General features: G+C 47.8%; 1 pseudogene; it reads left to right on the top strand.

The window, feature by feature from the left end:
• Positions 1–3,963: 3,963 nt before the first annotated feature.
• On the top strand, positions 3,964–4,473 carry LOC144511060 (large ribosomal subunit protein uL13m pseudogene; annotated as a pseudogene).
• Positions 4,474–18,673: the final 14,200 nt, after the last annotated feature.

The following is an 18,673-nucleotide window of genomic DNA, read 5'->3' as shown; positions in this document are numbered from 1 at the left end:
TCCCCCGCCCCATCAAGATCAGAGATTGAACCAGGATCTTTTTCCACAGCAGTGAAATAGGCTTTTCGACCTATCCACTCCATGCCAGCGTTTAGGCTCTGGTCAAACCTTCTCCCATTGCACTGGCACAATTATCAGCACAACTTATTTGGTAAGAGTGGTGGTGGTGATAAGCCCAAAGCTAGGTTACTCCTCCACTCCTCACCATTTAGCACTTTCCTCCGCAGTGGCACAGAATGGCCTCCCATTTTCAACTTCAATGAGCAATATGACTTGGGTAAAGAATACACAAGAACACAAGAACATAACATAAGAACATAAGAACATGGAGCAGGAGTAGGCCATCCGGCCCCTCGAGCCTGCTCCGCCATTCAATAAGATCATGGCTGATCTTTTTGTGGACTCAGCTCCACTTACCCGCCTGCTCACCATGACCCTTAATTCCTTTACTGTTCAAAAATTTATCTATCCTTGCCTTAAAAACATTCAATGAGGTAGCCTCAACTGCTTCACTGGGCAGGGAATTCCACAGATTCACAACCCTTTGTGTGAAGAAGTTTCTCCTCAACTCAGTCCTCAATGTCCCCCCCCCCCCTTATTTTGAGGCCATGCCCCCTTGTTCTAGTTTCATCCGCCAAAGGAAACAACTTTCCTGCTTCTATCTTATCTATTCCCTTCATAATCTTATATGTTTCTATAAGATCTCTTCTCATTCTTCTGAATTACAGTGAGTATAGCCTGATGTGCGATTAATCCACTCGAGAGTCTAGATCGTACCCGGGAATAAAGGCTTTTATTCGCAACAAGAATAGAGCATACTGCTTAACAATACAATCCCAGACTAAAGGGTCACTAGGAAGTGCAGTGACCTTTATACTCCTATAGGAAGGCGGAGCCAAACGGAGTGTACCACAGAACAATGCTAACAGGTGGAACACCCCAACCCTAACCCCAACAGTAACAAGAGTAACATATGTACAAGTACCCATAGTGATAACCATCTATGGTTCACCACATAGCCCCAGTCTACTCAGTCTCTCCTCATAAGCCAACACTCTCAACTCCGGGAATCAACCTAGTGAATCTCCTCTGCACCCCCTCCAGTGCCAGTATATCCTTTCTCAAGTAAGGAGACCAAAACTGTACACAGTACTCCAGGTGTGGCCTCACCAGCACCTTATACAGCTGCAACATAACCTCACTGTTTTTAAACTCCATCCCTCTAGCAATGAAAGTGGTTTCCCATTGTCTTCCTCATGTGTGTTGAAAGGAAACAGAAGTCCTCTTGCTGAAGGATCCTGCGCCTGGAAGCAGCCAACACCAAAAATATCTGCCATTGGCCAAGGCTCGTAACCTTGAGCATGGGACCGTTACTTGGTCCTGCGGTGACCAACAAAAGGGGGCAGGGACAACCAACCATCACCCCCTCAAAAAACTCAAATGATCCTGCTGCCTCTTATCTATCTTACCCTTAACTTTATGTTACGCACCTTAACCACTCCCTGAGGTAATGATTTCTACATTCTCACCACTCGCGAAAGAGTGAAGAATTTTTTGAATTTGGATTTCTTGAATTGAAGGCCTCTTGGTTCCTTTTCCCTAATTTTGACAAAATCTTTCCCAGTCAGATCCTGAGTCAGACATTTGTGGTTTGAAGTCCTACTCCAGGACACGAACACAAAAATTAAGGATGGAACTCCAGGGCTGAGAGAGAATAATGCTATTGGAAGTACCATTTTTCAGATGAGACATTAAAACAAGGCCCCATCAACTGTCTCAGGTGGGTGTTAAAGATTCCATGGCACCATTTTGAAGAAGAATCGGGGGGGGTTTCCTGATCAATATTTATCCCTCAAATCAGCATCACCTCAACAGATCATCTGGTCATTATGGTTTTGCGGCTTTGCGCTTGCTTTGAGTGGATTGATTGATCCAGTGGCTGCCTTGCAAAAGTACTTGAGAAGCTCAGCAGGGTCAGTTGGACACAAAACGTTAACTCCGGCCTGAATTCTCCGGTTGTTCACGCACGAATTCTCCGGCCATTCACGCCCCGCCACTGCTGCAAGCGAAGATGGAGAATTTGGCACTCAGCCAAATCTCTGTTCACTACACTGGGAGCAGAGAATCTAGCTGGTGTGAAGGGCCAGAGAATCCCACCCTCTGCTTCTCTCTCCACAGATGCTGCCAAGGTTGCTGAGATTTTCCAGCATTTTCTGTTTTTATTTCAGATTTCCAGCATCTGCAGTATTTTGCTTTTATTGCAAAAGTATTTCAATGAACAAAGAACGAATAAAATTACAGCACAGGAACTGGCCCTTTGGCCCTCCAAGCCTGCACCGACCACACTGCCCAACTGAACTAAAACCCCCTACCCTTCCGGGGACCATATCCTTCTATTCCCATCCTTTTCATGATTTGTCAAGACGCCCCTTAAAGTCACTATCATATCTGCTTCCACTGCCTCCCCCGGCAGCGAGTTCCAGGCACCCACCACCCTCTGTGTAAAAAACTTGCCTTGTACACCTCCTTTGAACCTTGCCCTTTGCACCTTAAACCTATGCCCCCTAGTAATTGACTCCTCTGCCCTGGGAAAAAGCTTCTGACTATCCACTCTGTCCATGCCCCCTCGTAATCTTGTAGACTTCTATCAGGTCGCCCGTCAACCTCCGTCGTTCCAGTGAGAACAAACCAAGTTTCTCCAACCTCTCCTCATAGCTAATGCCCTCCATACCAGTTCTGGTAAACCTTTCCTGTACCCTCTCCAAAGCCTCCACATTGAACACTATATTCCAGGTGCGACCTAACTAAAGTTCTATAAAGCTGCAACATGACTTGCCAATTTTTATACTCAATGCCCCGGCCGATGAAGGCAAGCATGCCGTATGCCTTCTTGACTACCTTCTCCACCTGCATTGCCACTTTCAGTGACCTGTGTACCTGTACACCCAGATCCCTCTGCCTATCGTTGGTTGTAAAGCACTTTGAGATGTTCAGTGGCTGTGAACAGTGCTATAAAAATTGAAGTATTTCATCACAATTTTGAAGACCTTTACAACATCGCCCCTCAGCCTTCTCTTTCCAAGAGAACAATATATTCATCTTTCTCCTGATGCCATTACTTAACAGTTGTGGTATGATTCTGGTGAACCATTTTTGTCCCCTCTCCAGTGCCTCCGGGTCCCCAGGATAAGGTGAAAAACAGTTTGCATTCATCTAGTGATATTAATGACCTTGGGACATCCCAAAATACTTCTCAGCTAATGAAGTAGTTTTGAAATCTGGTCACGTTGATCCTATCGGAAAATCAGCAGGCAACACAGAAAGATCCCAAAAACGGAATGTTGGCTGAGATTGATTTTGTACATCATTATTTATATTGTGCAACTAACTGCCACTTGCTGCATTTTTATGGAGAATAACTTGGCTATTCATGGAGAATCATAGAATCCCTACAGTGCAGAAGGAGGCCATTCAGCCCATCAAGTCTGCACTGACAACAATCCCACCCAGGCCCTATCCCCGTAAACCCACATATTTGCCCCACTAATCGCTCTAACCTACACATCCCAGGACACTAAGGGGCAATTTAGCAAGGCCAATCAACCTAACCAGCACATCTTTGGATTGTGGGAGGAAACCGGAGGAAACTCACGCAGACAAGGGGAGAATGTACAAATTCCGCACAGACAGTGACCCAAGCCAGGAATCGAACCCAGGTCCCTGGAGCTGTGAGACAGTCGTGCCACTGTGCCACCGTGCCGCTATTATTGGAAGACTTTGCCGCAGTTTTGGTGGTGATTTCTCTTTGCTGTAGTTCATAAAGAGGGACATTTGGGTGCACTTCCACGGACCCCTGAAGACAGCAGGACAGGTAGATAAAGTGATTATGAAGGCATTTGGGAGACTTGCCTTTATTAGCCAAGGGATAGAATATAGCTGCACAGGCAGCCTCGCAACAACAAGATGTCGAGGTTCACTAAAGTGGTTCAGCAATGGGCCTCCCTTTGATTGATGCCAAAGTGCAGCCGCCTGGAAAAATAGCTACAATGTGCTCAGTCACACCACAAGGGAAACATAAAGCCATGTACCGTTCACTGAGTGACTGCAGAGACCATGTTGTAGTGCTAAACACTATGCGTTCTCTGGAAACAAGTGGGAACAGAAGGTGTGCTCCTCTCACAGTGGTTATCCTGGTGGATTCAAGCAAGTGACAGCTGCCCCAAAAGGACCCAACGACAATTGTAAAACTGGCTATCTATGGCATGCTACCGAGGAACCTACTTCGGAGAACCGTGATGTAACGGTGGCATCTCTTCCCAGGTGAAGTTATTCCAGATGAAATTCTTAAGAACCTGTTAGGAGAACTTCCACAACCATGAAAAGTACCCAGAAGGTTGAATGAGTACACTCAAAGAGGAGATTAATGCCTTCCCAGGACCATGGACATCACCTGATGACTAGAGAATGAAGTGAATACACTTGCAAGCCGGGACAAAAGAGAAGCCAGTGTTATTTACTTTGCGCAGTGCTGATTTGTAGAATTAAAAGCTGCTCCATTCAGAAAAAAAGAGCAGTGAGGCCCTCTGGAACTGTGCAAAATGCTAGTTCGGCCACATAGAATCCCTACAGTGCAGAAGGAGACCATTCGGCCCATCAAGTCTGCACTGACCACAGTCCCACCTAGGCTCTATTCCCATAATCCCACATATTTACCCTGCTAACCCCCCCTGACAGTAAGAAGTCTCACAACACCAGGTTAAAGTCCAACAGGTTTATTTGGTAGCAAATACCATAAGCTTTCGGAGCTTGCTGCTCCTTCGTCAGATGGAATGGATATCTGTTCTCCAACAGTGCACAGACACAGAAATCAAGTTACAGAATACTAATTAGAATGCAAATCTCTATAGCCAGCCAGGTCTTAAAAGGTACAGATAATGTGGTTGGAGGGAACATTAAACACAGGTTAAAGAGATGTGTATTGTCTCCAGACAGAACAGCTGGTGAGATTATGCAAGACCAGGGGCAAGCTGTGGGGGTTACTGATAATGTGACATAAATCCAACATCCCGGTTTAGGCCATCCTCATGTGTGCGGAACTTGGCTATCAGTTTCTGCTCAGCGACTCTGCGCTGTCGTGTGTCGTGAAGGCCGCCTTGGAGAACGTTTACCTGAAGATCCAAGGCTGAATGCCCGTGACTGCTGAAGTGCTCCCCCACAGGAAGAGAACAGTCTTGCCTGGTGATTGTCGAGCGGTGTTCATTCATCCGTTGTCGTAGCGTCTGCATGGTTTCCCCAATGTACCATGCCTCGGGACATCCTTGCCCCCTGACACCAGGGTCAATTTAGCATGGCCAATCAACCTAGCCCGCACATCTTTGGACTGTGGGAGGAAACCGGAGCACCCGGAGGAAACCCACGCAGATACAGGTAAATTGTGCAATCTCCACACAGTCAGTGACCCGAGGCCAGAATTGAACCTGAGTCCCTGTCGCTGTGAGGCAGCAGTGCTAACCACTGTGCCACCGTACTACCCACAGTTGGAGTACTGCGAGCAGTTCTGGTAACTATATTGTAGGAAGGATGTGATTGCACTGGAGAGGGTGCAGAGGAAATTCACCAGGACGCTGCCTGGGCTGAAGGTGCTGAGCTGTGAGGAAAGATTGGATAGGCAGGGTTGCTTACCTTGGAGCAGGGAAGGTTGAGAGGGGATCTGATTGAGGTGGATAAGATTATGAGGGGCATAGATAGGGTGGACAGGAAGATGCTTGCTCCATTAATAAAGGGGTCAATAACCAGGGGGCAGAGATTTAAGGTAAGAAGGAGAAGACTAAAAGGGGAAACGAAGTGAAACCTTTTCACCCAGAGGGTAGTGGGAGTCTGGAACTCACTACCTGAAAGGGCAGGTGAATCAGAAACTCTCGTAACGCTTGAGAAGTTTTTAGATATTCCCTTGCGCTGCCGTAACCTCCAGGGCCATGGATCAAGAGCTGAAAAATGGGATGAGTGTAGTCAGATCTTTGTGGACCAACATGGACGTAATGGGCCAAATGGTCTCTTTCTGTGCTGTAAATATCTGCGAATCCATAAATAAAGACTCTTTGTAAACAGATTGCTTCACATGAACCGCCTGCTCTAAGGCCTGTCACAAGACCTGCCCTGCCCCCAATTCATTGATTATTATAGAGTCACTAATGGACCTCGAGGGAAGTGAATTGAAATTTAGAAATAACGCCAAGCGAGAAAATGGAGTTAATTCTTCAGACGGCCAAAGGGAACTGAAAAGGAATCTGGATAAGATGGACCAATGGGTTAAAGAGCGGCAGATGGAATTCAGCCACAATAACTGCGAGGTAATGTACTTTGGTAAATAAAATAATAACAGTAGTAATTATACTGCGAATGGATGTATGTTTGATGTTGTTGGAGAATAGAGGAATTTGGGGGCACCAGTTCACAGGATATTAAAGAAATCTAATGGAATTGATTACAGGAGGTATGGAATATTAAAAAAAGCAAGATTGATGACTGTATAAAACTTTAATAAGGTCTGGGTTCACGTGGTGTTTGCAATATTGGACACCGCTCTACAGTAAGGAGGCTGAGTGAAGGTGGAGAAGAACCCAGCCTCGAACTAAAAACACAAAGCAAGACTCCAAAAGTTACACCCGTTAGAACTAACCAGGAGGACAGGGTGATATGATGAAGGCGGTTAAAATTATAAATGGATGGTGATATAGTAAATGGATTTCCTGTAATTGAAGGGGTTGCCATGGGGAAAAGAAAAATACAAGGTAAACATCAGAGGTTTAAAACAGAGGTTTTAAGAGGTTGGGTCACTGTCTGTGTGGAGTTTGCATGTTCTTCCCATGTCTGCGTGGGTTTCCTCCGGGTGCTCCGGTTTCCTCCCACAGTCCAAAGATGTAAGGGATAGGTGGATTGGCCATGCTAAAATTGCCCCTTGGTGTCAGGGGGACTAGCTAGGGTGCATGTGTGGACAGGGCCTGAGTGGGACTGTGGTCGGTGCAGATTCGGTGGCCCGAATGGCCTCCTTCTGCACTGTCGGATTCTATGATTCTATGGGGTCAGGTGTAACACTTTCACCCACTGAGCTGTCAGGCTGTGGAGTTCACTGCCAGCTAAGTCATAGCCCACTCCTGTTCCTATTTTCAACGTTTCTATAGCAGTTGCGGCCAAAACATTGAATGTTCTCAAGGAGGTGTTAGGTATAGTTCTCGGGGTGAAGGGTATCAAAGAATGTTGGAGGAAAGGCGGGATGAGGCTATTGAGATGGATGATCAGCCATGATCATAATGAATGGAGGAGCAGGCTCGTGGGACCGAATGGCCTCCTCCTGCTCCTGTTTTCTATGTTTCTACATAGCAGAAACTATGGCAACATTCGAGATGAGATTGGATAGGTGGATGAAGGAATGATAAATGGATAGGGGAACTGGGCGGACAAATAGGACAAGAACTATTTTCAGGCATTGAAGAGAGTCTCCTAGTTTGTCCCCTCCTCTTACACCATCCAATCAAGGAGGTGGGCAAGTACCTGCAGGTCCAATCAGAAGGGACGTAAGGCAGAGGCGGGAACTCATTGGATCCCCCACACACCCTCCCGTCCCATCTTTCCCGCAATCCCTCCTCCACGGGACCAGGAAGATTCCACCCATTATGTCTAATACTAAAGTTTATTTATTAGTGTCACAAGTAGGCTTGCATTAACACTGCAATGAAGTTACTGTGAAAATCCTCTAGTCGCCACACTCTGGCGCCTGTTCGGGTACACTGAGGGAGAATTTAGCATGGCCAATGCACCTAACCAGCACGTCTTTCAGACTGTGGGAGGAAACCAGAGCACCCGGAGGAAACCCACGCAGACACGGGGAGAACGTGCAGATTCTGCACAGACAGTGACCCAAGCCAGGAATCGAACCCAGGACCCTGGCGCTGTGAGGCATGATGTGGAGATGCCGGCGTTGGACTGGGGTAAACACAGTAAGAAGTCTCACAACACCAGGTTAAAGTCCAACAGGTTTATTTATAAGCCCTGTTTGTGAACAGAACTCCCACTTACCTGACGAAGGAGCAGCGCTCCGAAAGCTAGTGGCTTTTGCTACCAAATAAACCTGTTAGACTTTAACCTGGTGTTGTGAGACTTCTTACTGTGAGGCAGCAGCGCTAACCACTGTGCCACTGAGCCGCTTAATGAAGAAAGATCCATTGTATTGTGCTGGAGGAAACCCAAAAAACAGGCCAGACCCATAATTTTGTTTAAAAGGCATAAAATCACACCCAGTGTCAGAGAGTGAGATCCAATTTTCAACTAAACTAACCCAGAAAAACAAACCTGATCGTCTATTTAAATGCTGAAAGGTAGATTATTGAATAAATGTCATTATGGGCTGTTTTTGTGCAGTAACTTTGATGTCTGTCGATGGAAGCACAATACACAGCCTGTGATTTTCTCACTGTCAACTTTCTTGACGTTAAATAATGGGTTGCGATCAGAAAGTGAGCACCAAAAGGAGTTTGGATGCAGTGGTCGGTGGGCCTCAATTATAAAGCATGTGATCCTGCAACCATCCAAACTGAGGTGGAGGCTGAATTCCTGATACGATCTCCTATAAACGTCAGGGAGAATTCAGGGCTGCAGCATTGAAGGGGTTAATTAATGTGGGCCTCCCATTTCCATTACACTGTGAACCTGCATAAGAATCACAGAATCCCTATGGTGCAGAAGGAGGCCATTCAGCCCATCAAGCTTGCACCACCAACAATCCCACCCAGGCCCTATCCCTATAACCCCACGTATTTACCCTGCTCGACCCCCTGACACTAAGAGGCAATTTAGCATGGCTAATCAACCTAACCTGCATATCTTTGGCATGTGGGAGAAAACCGGAGCACCCGGAGGAAACCCACGCAGACACGGGGAGAATGTGCAAACTCCACACAGACAGTGACCCAAGGCTGGAATCGAAGCCAGACCCCTGGTGCTGTGAGGCAGCAGTGCTAACCACCATGCTACCATGCTGCCTCCTTTACAAGTAAACCTTGCGAAATGAAAGCCTGAGGAATCCCTTTTACATGTTTATTCGATGCTGTCACCGTGTGTCTCTGTTATAGTGGTGATAGCTCCAGGATTATTTCTGAACAATACTCCCTGCGGCTAAGCCACATGAACACTGTTAACTGGAACTATAACACGGACACAGTCAGGAATCACACCAGATACAACGGGTGGAATCTTCTCTCCCTGTTTGCGGCTGGGACGTTCTGGGGCAGCTGAGAATTAATATTGACCAGAAAATTCCGGCTGTTTCTGCCCCGCCGAAGCGAGGATGGAGAATTTGGCCAAATCTCTGTTCAGCACAGCGGGACTGGAAAATCCCTCTGGTGTGAACAGCTCAATAATTCCAACTGTTGTTTTGGCTGGAACAGCAAATTTTCCGTTTTCACTCGCAATGGGTCCCGCCAGAGATGAGACAGGAGAATCCGGCCCACTAGTTGGGATCCTCCTGATCCCGCGGCAGGGGGACTGGGAGAAAAAGGGGAAACAGGAGGGTGTCAGGTTGGTGGGCCAATGAGTTCCCGCCTCCAGGTAACCAGCCCTTTTGATTGGACCTGCAGCTGCAGAAGCCGCCCACCTCCTTAATTGGACGTTGGGAGTGGAGGTGACAAATGAGGAGGCTTTCTTCTGTAAGAATGTGCTGCAACCCAAAAACAAGTCCTGACCCACAATTACTTTTCGAAGACATGAGACCCCAGCCAGTGTTGGACAGTGAGATCCAATTTTCACCTCAAATAACCCAGAACCATAAACACTATTTAAAGGTCCCCCTCTAACACACACACATACACATGTACACACACACAGATATATGCACATATACACACATATATATGTACACGCACACACATATATGCGTGCATGCACACACACTGACACACACACTGACATACACAGATACATGTATATTTACTGACATATACAGACACACACACACACGTACACATCTACTCTTCTTCAAAATGGTGTCATGAGATCTTCCACATCGACCTGCGAAGACAGACGGGGTTGCGGTTTAATGATAGACAGAGGAACACGTATACTTCACCGAAATCATCAAATGTCAAACCCACGACCTTGTGAACTCAGGAAGCAATTGGGGCCCTGCATTTTCAGGCCTGTCCAATCGACAAGCAGCCTACACCACCAGGCCTCAGGCCAGGTCTGGTTGGGAGTGGGGACTTGCTTTCACTGCCTCGTGGAGGCCCTCAAACAACAATTTAATCCCCTGCTTTACGCAGAACCTTCAACTTATTTGTTCGGCATAAAATCTTGGCTGGTCTTGAATATTTGCTGGAGTCTTTGCGATAAATCGGCTGCAGTGGAAACTTCACCAGGCCTTCAAATGACCTTGCCTTAGAGATACTGAATAACTCTGTGCACCCAGTGTGGTGAGACAGGCATCTCAAATAAAGCAGCAACATTCCACATTCATTACCCCTCACATCTCATCAATTATTGTCTCATAACTGGCTGGTCTGGAATGCGAGCTGGTGGTATCTTATAAAACAGAAAAGACCTGCATTTACATAGCGCCTTTCATGACCATTGGACATGGCACCCAATGAGGTACTTTTGAATGGAATAAGCAAAATACTGTGGATAATGGAATCTGAAACAACCATAGAATCCCTACAATGCAGAAGGAGGCCACTTGGCCCATCGAGTCTGCAACGACAACAATCCCACCCAAGCCCTATCCCCGAAACTCCACGTATTTATCCTGCTACTCCCCCTGACACTCAGGGGCATGGCCAATCCACCTAACCCACACATCTTTGGACTGTGGGAGGAAACCGGAGCACCTGGAGGAAACCCAGGCAGACACGGGGAGAATGTACAAACTCCATAAAGACAGTGATCTGAGGCCGGAATTGAACCCGGGTCCCTGGCGCTGTGAAGCAGCAGTGCCAACCACTGTGCCACCATGCCACCCCATGACAAGAAACAAGAGAGAATGCTGGAAAAACTCAGGAGGTCTGGCAGCATCTGTAGGGAGAGAGAAAGAGAGTTAATATTTTAAGTCTGTTTGACATTTCATCAGAATTAAAAAGGGGGAAAATGTGTTGGGTGTTAAACTGTAGCTGGGGGAGATTGCAACAAGATGTAACAAGCTCCAGAACAAGTCACAGATGGCCCAATGTGGGAGGGGGCTTTTCATTGAGACAATAAATGTTTGGGATATTTAAAAACAGGATTTAAGATGGAGGAGAAAGGTCACAATCTAAAGTTGTTGAACTCAGTTCTGAGGGCTGTAATGTGTCCAATTGGAAGATGAGATGCTGTTTCTCCAGTTTGTGTTGGGCTTCGCTGGAGCATTGCAGCAAAGTAAGAAGTCTCACAACACCAGGTTAAAGTCCAACAGGTTTATTTGGCAGCACAAGCTTTCGGAGTCTCAAGCTCCTTCCTCAGGTGAGTGAGGACTTGTGTTCACAAACAGGGCATATAAAGACGCAAACTCAATTCACAAGATAATGGTTGGAATGCGAGTTTTTACAGGTAATCAAGTCTTAAAGGTACAGACAATGTGAGTGGAATGTGAGTCACAATGTCATTGAAACAACTAAATGATGACATCAACTAGTTCCATCCCACCATCAGACTCACCATGGACTACTCTCCGGAATCGGTTGGACACATGTATCTCCATCAAGGACGGTCACCTCAACACTTCATTGTACCACAAGCCCACGGATAACCTCACGATGCTCCACTTCTCCAGCTTCCACCCTAAACACGTTAAAGAAGCCATCCCCTACGGACAAGCCCTCCGTATACACAGGATCTGCTCGGATGAGGAGGATCGCAACAGACACCTACAGACGCTGAAAGACGCCCTCATAAGAACACGATATGGCACTCGACTCATTGATCGACAGTTCCGACGCGCCACAGTGAAAAACCGCACTGACCTCCACAGAAGACAAACACGGGACACGACGGACAGAGGTCCCTTCATCATCCAGTACTTCCCCGGAGCGGAGAAGCTATGGCATCTTCTCCGGAGCCTTCAACATGTCATCGATGAAGACGAACATCTCGCCATGGCCATCCCCACACCCCCACTACTTGCCTTCAAACAACTGCACAACCTCAAACAGACCATTGTCCGCAGCAAACTACCCAGCCTTCAGGGGAACAGTGACCACAACACCACACAACCCTGCCACAGCAACCTCTGCAAGACGTGCCGGGTCATCGACATGGATGCCATCATCTCACGTGAGAACACCTTCCACCAGGTACACGGTACATACTCTTGTGACTTGGCCAATGTTGTCTACCTGATACGCTGCAGGAAAGGATGTCCCAAGGTATGGTACATTGCAGAGACCATGCAGACGCTACGACAACAGATGAATGAACACCGCTCAACAATTACCAGGCAGGAGTGTTCTCTTCCTGTGTGGAAACACTTCAGCAGTCACGGGCATTCAGCCTCTGATCTTCGGGTAAGCGTTCTCCAAGGTGGCCTTCACGACACACAACAACGCAGGGTCGCTGAGCAGAGACTGATAGCCGAGTTCTGCACACATGAGGACGGCCTCAACCGGGATCTTGGGTTCATGTCACACTATCTGTAACCCCCACGACTTGCCTGGACTTGCAAAATCTCACTAACTCTCTCCACTCACATTGTCTGTACCTTTAAGACTTGATTACCTGTAAAGACTCGCATTCCAACCATTATCTTGTAAATTGAGTTTGTGTCTTTATATGCCCTGTTTGAGAACACAGCTCTTCACTCACCTGATGAAGGAGCCTGAGACTCCAAAAGTTAGTGCTGCCAAATAAACCTGTTGGACTTTAACTTGGTGTTGGGAGTCTTCTTACTGTGCTTCCCCCAGTCCAATGCCGGCATCTCCACATCATTGCAACAGGCCAAGGATGGACATGTGGACAGGAGAGCAGGATGCTGAGCTGAAATGGCAAGCGACAAGAAGGTTGGGGTCCTGCTTGCGGATGGAGGGAAGATGTTTCACAAAGTGGCCACCCAGTCTGCGTTTAGCCTCCCCAATGTAGAGGGACTGCATTGGGAGCAGTGAGTACAGTGAACTAAATTGAAGGAGGTGCCAGTGAAATGCTGAAGTGTGTCGTCAAATAGGAAACCAGGCAGCCAATCTGTGCACAGGAAGCACCATGTGACTGTGATAATCATCTGATTGATCTGTTTTTTTGGGTGATGTCGATTGAGGGAAGAAGAATTGGCTGGGACACCAGAAATAATTCTCCTGCTTTACTGCCAAATAGTGCCATGGGATCTTTAACATCCATCCCAGCGGACAAACAGGTTTAATGTCACATTCAAAAGTTAGCGGGCGGAATCTTCCCAAACAAATTCAAAGTGTCACCACGGCAAGAAAACAGGGGTTCTCTGCGCCTGCCTTTTCGACACGCTCCAGGTCACAATCTTTCGGTACTCAGTCATTTTCCTGGAAAGCTGTGAGCTGTGTGCCGTTATGTGGGGTGCGGAGCTTAAACACGCTGGGGAAACTGGCTTCACAGCACCCGGGCGCCATTCTGCTCGGGCACCTCAATCAGTCACTGAATTGGGAGACCTCTTCTCAGCCCCCCCTGCCAACGGACATCAAGTACCCTGCCCACCACCCCAAACACCACACCACCCATCCACTTCATCGGCGCCATGTCCTCCCCCCACTGCGACATGGGCCACTGGCATCAGGGCCCTCTCGATGGGTCCCCCGGCCGACACCTGACATGCCCACCCCTGTCATGAACACCTTCGTCAGCCATACCTGCAGAACCCCTGCCTGCACAACATCTCCCCCCCACCCCCATGCATAGGTGTCCATCACAGACCCCCACGCTAGCTCCACCCTCTTGGCACTGCCCGGCCATGCCCCTGACCACCCAGTAGCTACAATGGCATCCGAGTCCCCCAGCGTAGCCATGGTGCCTGGTCTCTGCTGGTGGAAACCAGGAGTGATTCTCGCTGATGTGACATCTCGCTGGAGAGGAGGGAAGCAGCTGGGAACGGGGGGGAAGCAGCTGGGAACGGGGGGGAAGCAGCTGGGAATGGGGGGGAAGCAGCTGGGGAGGGGGAAGCAGCCATGCCAGACTCCCTAATGCGGTGGAAATCCAAGGAATCCAATGCTAACATGTTTCGTGCCCTTTCTGGGCGCGATGCAGTTCTTGTCAATAAAACAGGGCTGGGAAGAATGCAACCCAATTCGCACCGGGCACGAATCGGATTTGTGGCTTCTCACGCTATTTTCCCAGCTTGCCAAGCTGATTGAAGGGTGTGGCGAGGATGTAAGATTGTGCCCAGTGTCTCCGACAGTGCAGCACTTACTCATGACCGCACTGGAGTGTCAGAATTGCTTTTTGCGCTCAAGTACTGGAGTGAGACTCGAAGGTAGCCATGATGTGGAGATGCCGGCATTGGACTGGGGTGGGCACAGTAAGAAGTCTCACAACACCAGGTTGAAGTCCAACAGGTTTATTTGGTAACAAAAGCCACTAGCTTTCAGAGCGCTGCTCCTTCATCAGGTGAGTGGGAGTTCTGTTCACAAACAGGGCATATACAGACACAAACTCAATTTACAAAATAATGGTTGGAATATGAGTCTTTACAGGTAGTCAAGTCTTAAAGGTACAGACAATGTGAGTGGGGAGAGGGTTAAGCACAGGTTAAAGAGATGTGTATTGTCTCCAGCCAGGCCAGTTAGTGAGATTTTGCAAGCCCAGGCAAGTCGTGGGGGTGACAGATAGTGTAACCTCTGCAAGACGTGCCGGATCATCGACACGGATGCCATCATCTCACGTGAGAACACCATCCACCAGGTACACGGTACATACACTTGCAACTCTGCCAACGTTGTCGACCTGATACGCTGCAGGAAAGGATGTCCCGAGGCATGGTACATTGGGGAGACAATGCAAACGCTACGACAACGGATGAATGAACACCACTCGACAATCACCAGGCAAGAATGTTCTCTTCCTGTTGGGGAACACTTCAACGGTCACGGGCCTCTGATATTCGGGTAAGCATTCTCCAAGGCGGCCTTCACGACACATGACAGTGCAGAGTCGCTGAGCAGAAACTGATAGCCGAGTTCCGCACACATGAGGACGGCCTCAACCAGGATCTTAGGTTCATGTCACACTATAAATCATGTAAATCAACAGAACAAAGATGCCTTAAGCTCTGAGTACTTTGGCCCTTTGAAGTTGCTTTGCTTCAGAAGTCATTTCTCTCTCCTGGGGGTAATAAACATACCTGGCTCATAAAATCTTTTACTTTCTTGGCTTTGTTTGTCTTCCTCATTGCCAAAAATCTAATTTTGTGGTTTTTGCCCCCCACATTAAAACAAATCCTTCTCTGCTCCTGGTCTGCCATTGCTACTAATACCAGCTTTGCCAGCAGTCTCCTAGCTTGCAACGATTAGCGACGCACACTGTATTTTACACTGCCAATCGTCCCATTGTGAACTTTGCTATTTCGGGGGAAGGTCAGGGGGGTGGAGCGGGGAATCATGGAGTTCAGGGGCAAGGCAACCAATGGCCGGTCTCCAAAACCTCCTCATGCCTCGGTAAAGATGCTGAACAATTGTTTTACTGATGCTGGATTAAAAAGATTGATGAAAGTATTTTTTGAAAGCAAATCCCATTGATGTTGTATGTTGAGTGTAAGCTCAGTTCCACTTTTTCTTAACTGGGTGAAAGTTGGCTCGTCCATGATCTTGTTTTAGGTCATAGAGACATCGAGGTTTACAGCATGCAAACAGGCCCTTCGGCCCAACCTGTTCATGCTGCCCAGTTTTGCCACTAAGCTAGTCCCAATTGCCCGCATTTGGCCCACATCCCTCTATACCCATCTTACCCATGTAACTATCTAAACGCTTTTTAAAAGACAAAATAGTACCCTCCTCTACTACTACCTCTGGCAGCTTATTCCAGGCACTCACCACTCTCTGAGGGGAAAAATTGCCCCTCTGGAACCTTTTGTATCTCTCCCCTCTCACCTTAAACCTATGCCCTCTAGTTTTAGAGTCCCCTACTTTTGGGAGAAGATGTTGACTATCTAACTGATCTATGCCCTATGAAACCACAATCCAATGAAAACCTGTCCATAACTCCCTCGTGTTGTTTGGATTTGACCAACGGGTGGAGGGGTTAAGAGGGTGGGAGTTATCAAAAGACTAAAGAATTGTGCTGTTAGATGGACACTGGCTGCTGTGGCCATTTGCTCAGAGGGACCATTAGCCGTGGGACCTAGAGGGCACAGGCTGTGGTTCTCCAGTTTCCACATCCTTGCCAAATCCAGGATGAAACCCTTCCAGTCAGGCAGATCTGTGCAGTGTGCAAGCACAACACCACATTCATTCTCACTCAATCCAGGATGAAATTGCACCCGGAGGAAACCCATGCAGACATGGGGAGAACGTACAAGCTCCACACAGACAGTGACCCAAGCCAGGAATTGAACTCAGGTCCCTGGTGCTGTGAGGCAGCAGTGCCAACCACTGTGCCACCGTGCCGCCCTGTTATCAAACAGATTTTCACACCAAGCAACACCGGAGTGATTAGGAGCAATGGCTGGCAGCTCGGTGAAAGAAATACATTTTTTAAAGTCTCTTAACGGAGGGAAAAAACAAAATCAAGAGGTTTGGGAGGGAATTACAAAGCTTGAGGCAGCTGAAGGCACAGCCATCCAGCGATGGAGCAATTTAAATTGGGATTTACTCAAGCTGCCAGGAATGCAAATAACTCAGAGAGTTGTGGAGCTGGAGGAGATTACAGAGATAGGGAGGGACAAGGCCACGGAGGGATTTGAAAACAAGGATAAGAATTTTAAAAACATGGGGCGAGATTCTCTGGCTTCCCCTCAGCGTTTTCTCAGTGGTGGGAGGAGGCGTGCTGTTCACTGGCTGTTCCACCGCTGTTAATAGGAATTCCCACTGAAGCCATCCCCCACACCGCCGGGAAACCAGCGGCAGGGTACACACCACCAGCGGGACCAGAGAATCCCACCGGTGTGAATGGCTGGAGAATTCCGGCCAAGACGTTGCTTACCCAGAAGACAATGTAGGTCGGTGAGCACAGGGGATGATGTATGCACCAGATTCGGTGCAAGTTCGGTGGTTAGCACTGCTGCCTCACAGCGCCAGGGACCTCGGTTCAATTCCCAGCTTGGCTGACTGTCTGCATGGAGTCTGCATGTTCTCCCAGTGTCTGCGTGGGTTTCCTCCAGGTGCTCCGGTTTCCTCCCACAGTCCAAAGATGTGTGAGTTAGGTGGATTGGCCATGCTACATTGCCCCTCAGTGTCAGGGGGACTAGCTAGGGTAAATGCATGGGATTATGGTCAGTGCAGACTCGAAGGGCCAAATGGCCTCCTTCTGTACTGTAAGATTCTATGAACTCACAAATGGTGGTGGGTTGATGAGGGACAAAGGCTTTGTTAATAGGTTTTCCTGCAGGATGCGTATTGGTTCGGCATCACTGTTCCCTCCACATTCTTTGCGGAGGGGATAGAGGTTGGATAGTCAGTTCTGCTCTGTCTGTAATCATGGTGCTTCACAGGGCCTGTTTCCCATCTCTGCTCCTATTCTGCTGCCATACAAAATAAGGAAATGGACCTTCACCTTCTGAACAGGTTGAGAGCTATGAGGATCCTGCAAGTAAAGGAAGAAGGATTTTCATTTCTATCGCTTCTTTCATAATCTTGGGATATCCCAAAACTCTTTGCAGCCAATGGCATGACAGTGTAGTCATCGTCATAGAGAAGGAAACACAACAGCCAATTTATACACAGCAAACCCCCAAAAAATAGTGATAATGACCAAATCAACTGTTTTAGATGTTGGTTAAGGAATAAACATTGGTCTTGACATTGGGAGAATGCCCCTAGTCTCTTTGAGTAGCTCTGTAGGATCCTTTATGATGAACTGCGAGGCTGATGGAACCCTTATGCAGTGTCTCATTTGAAAACTGGCATCTACAACAGTGCAGCACTCCCTCAGTACTGCGCTCGAGGTGTCAGCCTAGATTACGGCTGGAATTTTCCAGTCCCGCCCTCCATTGGGACTTTCTAGTCCCGCTGAAGTCAATGGACTTGTGGCTGGCTTGCCGGATTCGTCCTGGGGGAAGTCTACTGGGAGAGGCCACCATGGCAGAGCAGAACGTTTCGTCCTATGTGTGTCAGGGATATTGCTTTCAGATGTTGACGGGATAGAAAATGGCGGGATCATAGAAACAAAATTGAAATTCCAAAAGGGAGCATTGAATGAAAGTTTAATTGATTCTCCCAAGCTGAGGGTCATGTGAGGATGTGAAATAAGAGTGTTCCCAGGAACCAGCGAACTATTCATGCCATCGTATTTCTGTCTGAAGTGAGCAAACTAGTGTAAACACAAATAATTCACAATCACCATTGTCGTGAATGGAGGGGTTGCAGGGAATGGATTGGATGGGCCAAATGGCCTGCTTTTGTTATGTAGTTTCTATGTAATTCCGATGATTGGATTACAAGAACATCAAATGGCAATATGGACAGTTTCGAACAGCCGAGGAGTGGGACAAGTCCCACGATTATTGTCAGTGCGAGGACAGCCCCATTAGTATGCACCAGTTTCA

Source organism: Mustelus asterias, chromosome 24 (genome assembly GCF_964213995.1).
Source record: "Mustelus asterias chromosome 24, sMusAst1.hap1.1, whole genome shotgun sequence".
NCBI lineage: Eukaryota > Metazoa > Chordata > Chondrichthyes > Carcharhiniformes > Triakidae > Mustelus > Mustelus asterias.
Note: the sequence above shows the minus strand (reverse complement) of the source record. Positions and strands in the feature narration are given on the sequence as shown.